Below are 6,000 nucleotides of genomic sequence, written 5' to 3' on the forward strand. Positions count from 1 at the left end.
GTGTGTTCGAAGGAAATGCGGTTGTTTTATGTATAGAGATGAGAATATTAGTACAATTAAAGATGAATATACTACATACTTTGATTATGAGTGGAAGAATTACGCGTTTTGGTCCCAAAGATTTTTATTAGAAAAAAAGATATAACAAAAATTAGTATTTAATGATTAGTTTTATTTCTAATTAAGTAATCCCAAACTCCAACGTAAAATAAGAGAACATAAATATAATATTTTATTATAAAGTTATTTAGAATAAACACTGATTTTTATTCAATGATTTGTTACAAGCTAATTTTGACATATTATGATATTTTAAAAAATTTAACAAGTATAACCCCATGACTAAAATTTTTAAAGATATGTTTTGTGTGCTTTCTCCTGTTTCAAAAGGTGCAGTATATTAAATATGTGTTCATATAGTGATACAGTGATGAGAAACACTAACCATCATATGTGGAGTATGTCATTTTCATTCTTGCTATTTTTATGATAACCGGTTTTATCATCCATACGAATCCCTTATATATTAAACAAAAAAAACATTATAATAAATGTGTTCACTCAATAATGAGTACGTGTCACGTGTAAAGAATTTTTCATCCAAACTCTACATAAATATATTTACACTATGTACTTTAGATTCTGTTTTTCAACATAAAACTCACATGTAAGATTTTAATAAAACTCACACCATCCAAATTTTTTTGATTCGAATTAAAACGGATAACAAATTGAAAGTCCAATTATATATATATATATATATATATATATATATATATATATATATATATATATATATATATATATATATATTTTTTTTTTTTATTATTTACTATAGGCTATGCAAAATATTATTAAATTTTTGATTCGATTCGTTATCTATTTTTATTCGAACCAAAAATCCGGATATCCATTTTCCTATGAAGAAAATCAAATAATAAAATGCAATATCAATAAAAACAAAGCAAATAAAAAGTAATAATATTGTAGAAAAGGATATCCGGTTTGATCTGTTATATGCATATTTAGAATCAAATATCCGGGTATATATATTATAGTTTATATAAGTTTTGTAATATTTTATGTATTAAATTTACTATATTATGTATTGAAATTTAAATAGTTAAATAATAATTTATTTTTGTAATAAAGTATTATTATTTTATATTATTTTTATATTCCTCATTTATTTTTAAATTTTTTTATTTTATTTAGGGGTCAAATCGGATATCCGTGAAAATTTCCAGATACCCGAGATACCGAGTACCCGGATGGCTACCGATCGAATCGATACTAATACTTCCAAATACCCAGTTATTTTATTCGTACCCACTCCTATTTACGGATACAATTTGATTTTCTTTATATGAAAAAATTACTAATGTCTAGAATTATTATTATTTTTTTTTAAATATCTTTCATGTGTTATTTTGAATAAAAATATCACTTAATATTAATTAACAGTATCTTTATATATTTATAAACCACTTTTATATACTTTACATACATATACATGTGGAGTGGACATTGGCGTAAACACCTATATAACTAAATATTCATTACAACTGAAATATCTAATCCTCTTGGAAGTTGAAATATTCTGCTTTTTAAATTTTTTTTTCACTATCGACCAAATCGTAGGGAAATGATTTGTCTTAATAATTTTATTTTCCTTTTCTTTAATTATTATATGTTTAGAAACGATAATGTGAAACCATTGGTTCGAAATCAGAACTATATAAAACTCATACAACATAAAACCAAACAAATATTAATATTTTTTGTTTATAACTGAAAAACTAAAAACATCAACAGTTTGAACTGACCAAACCAAAATAAATATTAATTTAGAATTATAGCTATATTTTAGGAGATTAAAAAAATCAATCTAAAACCAAACCGATATCTAGTTAAACGGATTTAATGTCTCCTTATTAAAGAATAACAAACTAATAATCATATTCGGCGCAAAGCACGGATTATTACTTAGTGTATATTATAGTCCATGCGTGTTCGGGTTGTATGACCCGTTAAGATGTTAATGTGAGTTACATTAAGCTCACTTTCACAAGCAAGTTGACGAATGTGGGGACACCGGGGTCTTCGAAGCCAGTCTTGCAAAGTTATTTTACAAATATAATCCCAAATAATTAGGCAATGAAATAAAAGATAACTCTGAAGGAAAAGTGCTTGTATCCTAGTGGTGCTTTCTTCTCAGAGTGGTAAAAGTACCGAGTTCCAACATCTATCACCGTGGTGGTACTTCGCATCTCTATATAAAAACTCCTACATAGGCATAGGGACAAACAGTGTAAACTATCTGTAGATCCAAGTTGGAGGTAGGGTTTTCGACATAACATGGTGGAGTTAGTCATTATAAAAGTTTACTTTAACATTTTTAGCAGGATCGTCTAACAGCACGTGCACGGTCGAACAAGATTCGAGTTGAAAAATAAAAATAAATTAAGAAGTTTTGAAAATAAATATATAAGTTTTGATATAAAATCAAAAATTTTAAACATAGTATCAAATTTAGAGCTGATAATTTCAAAAAAAAATCTCAAATTATATAAATAAATCTACTCTATTACATCGTTAAATATACATTAATATATTTTGAACAGGGTCCATAGATTTATCGAGACGGCCCTAATTTTTAGAGAAGTGTTTATATCTCAGTGGTACTCCCTGCAGATGAGTACCAGAGGTCTCGAGTTCGAATCTCTGTCACCACGGTGGTATTTAACCTCTCCAAATAAAAGTTAACGGAACCTTCGATCTGGGGTCTAGATCTTGATGTTGAAGCAGGTGTTGGCGGGCTTCATATTCCATCTCTCCTCCTTCTTCGTCTTGGGTGAGCTATTCTCATGGTATATGTGCCGGAGATGGGTTCTTTTGGTATCACTGGAGTAGGTTCTTCTGTCTCTCTCCTTCTTAGTGTCTGACATCTTCGGTTCATTTAGATCTGTCGGGTTAGACTCTCGGTGGTTCTATCGACATGGTCATCGCTTCCGGTCAAAGTAGATATGTTACAAGTTCTACGTGGTGGATGAGTAGGGAGCAAATGTTCTTTGGCTTTGTCAAACATGGCCCTCTTGCTTTTGTGCCGGTGCATGCATATAGAGCTGACCACGCATATACGAGCTGCCCAGTTTTAGAGACGTGATCTCGGGCTCGTTTCTATCCACTTTGTATCTCAGAGTAGTGCTGGTTTGCCTCTTTCTCCTTTGGTGCAGGTTTGGTGGTGTGGCGTTTCCATGGTTTCTCCTTTCCAAAGTGTTGTGAGCTTATTGAGGCTTGCTTTGCTAGCTTGGCCGGGGTTGTGGCTATCGATGTTTCTCTCTCAGGTTCCTTTGTGTTGAGGTCTATTCTCTTTGAACCAGGCTTTGGGCAAGCCATTATTTACCGAGTCTGGTGTCACGTTGTTAAACGAATACTTCTTATTGTGTACTGAAGTTTGCTCGAACATGGGTGCTTCTATTTAGCTTTGTAGTTATGTTTTGTTTCAGTATGTTTTACATTGGAGCCGATTGGTTGAATTGTAGTTGTAGAAAATTTACTGTAGAATTTAGACTGTAGAGTTTTTTGATGTAGTTGTATCCAATGTAGTTGTAGAAATTAAATAAGAGAAATGATAAAAAAAGAAATATATTCCTACAACAATATTTTAAAAAGGAAATAAATTCCTACAGCCATTATTTTGCTTTAGAAAATAAGTCTTCTACAACCATTTTATTTTTATTTTATTGACTTTAGCTTTAAAAACTATTTAAAGCATGATTGGTAACTTAAGTTGTTGTAAATAGAAATTAAAGCTAAAGTCACATGTTACAACCAATCACCCCCATTATTTGCGAATAGATCTGTAAATATCTTTACAAGACTGGCTCCAAAGACCCCGTGTCCCCACATACGTCAACTTACTTCTGGTATTGAGCTTAATATAATTCATATTCACATCATCAATAATCGTACAACCCGAATATGCATGAACCTTAATTTACATTTGTTGGATCAGCTTGAAATTACTTGAGAGATAAAGTAATATATTTTCTACCAAGATATGGATTAGGAAAATAGGAAAGTCTTTGATATTTAGGAGTTATCTAAATATCAGATGTTTTGTGAGTTTAGGACTTCATTTTATATATGGAGGTATCAATGTGTGATACAACATATGAGTTTTATGTGCTTTAGTTTTGAGGGATTTTCTAAAGCTTTAAGAGAGATTAATAAGAGAGCAAAATCTTATTAAGTGTGTTTGAGTTTTGCATAATCGAATTCTACATTTGGTATCAGAGAAAACCATGATTCGATCTAGGCAAGATATAAGGGATGGGAGATTTAACTACGGTTACGACGAAATCTAAAGATGGTGGACTCTCTTCTTTTAGTTGTCTGACGCTGAACTCTGCTAACTACACTGTGTGGGCAATAAGGATGAAATTCATGCTCAAATTGCATAAAATATGGGACATCGTCGAAGAAGAATCCACCGATGATGAGAAGAACAACACGGAAATTGCAGTACTCTTTCAATCTTTACCTGAGACACTCATACTACAGGTAGGAGAGTTAGACACTGCAAAGAAAGTTTGGGAAAGTCGAGACACATGGGTACATATAGGGTTCGTGAGGCTCGTCTACAGACTCTCATGTATGAATTCGATAGATTGAGAATGAAAGATGATGAGAAGATCGATGATTTTGTAGGAAGGATATCATAAATTTCATCAAAGTCAACCGCTCTTGGAGGAAGCATCGAAGAAACTAAGATGGTTAAGAAGTTTCTCTCAAGTCTTCCTCGGAAAAAGTACATTCATATTGTGGCATCGCTGGAGCAGGCTCGACCTAAAGACTACTAGTTTTGAAGAGACCATCAGACGTATTAAAACGTTTGAGGAACATATTGCTATGGATGACGAAGAAACACAAGACAATCAAAAGCTTATGTATGCACATTCGGACTCTCGCTCTACCTCAAACCACGACTCCAACGGATTTTATTGCGGTAGGGGATGTGGAGGAAGATACTACAACAGAGGCAGAGGAAGAGGACGATACCGTGGATGGTATAATGAGAGATACAATGATCAACACTATGGTGATAATGATTTGTCGAAGATTGCATGTTTCCGCTGTGATAAGAACAGACACTATGCATCCACATGTCCTTATCGCTTGTTGAAACTACAAGGGCCACATAGACTAAAGAGATGGAGGATGACACAACAAAGGATGAAGAACTGATGATGAATGAGATTGTGTATTTGAACGAGAAGAACGTTAATCCACATGAGCTTGAGACCGACTCCGAGAACGTTTAGTACTTGGACAATGGCGCAAGTAACCATATGACTGGGAAAATGAGTTATTTCAAGACGATCAATGAGTCAATAACAGGAAAAGTGCGGTTTGGAGATGATTCACGTATTGACATCAAGGGAAAAGGTTCAATTCTTTTCTGTAGCAAAGATGGAGTGAAGAAAGTCATAGCCGATGTCTACTACATACCAAATTTAAGAAGCAACATTATAAGTCTTGGCAAGCTACTGAATACGGTTGCGATGTTAGAATGAAAGACGACTATCTTATTCTAAAAAACAAAGATGGAAGACTTATAACAAGGGCTAAGAGGTCGAGGAACCGGTTATATAAAGTTCTCAATAATATTGTTGATCCAATATGCCTCCAAGCTGCTACTTTGAGTGACTCGACTTGTTGGCATTCACGTCTAGGGCACATAGGGAGAGATTCAATGGCTAAGATGATCAAGAATGAACATGTGCTCGGTATACCTAAGATCGAGATCAAAAGAGAAATGTGCTCATCATGTTTGCTTGGTAAACAAGCAAGGCACTCATTCCCGCAAGCAACACCTTATCGAGCCGGAAAATTACTTGATTTATTACATGGTGACTTGTGTGGTCATATCTCTCCTCAAACACCATCTAGAAAGAGATACATATTTGTGCTTATAGATGATCACTCTCGCTACAT

Source organism: Raphanus sativus, chromosome 9, assembly GCF_000801105.2.
Source record: "Raphanus sativus cultivar WK10039 chromosome 9, ASM80110v3, whole genome shotgun sequence".
Classification (NCBI taxonomy): Eukaryota; Viridiplantae; Streptophyta; class Magnoliopsida; order Brassicales; family Brassicaceae; genus Raphanus; species Raphanus sativus.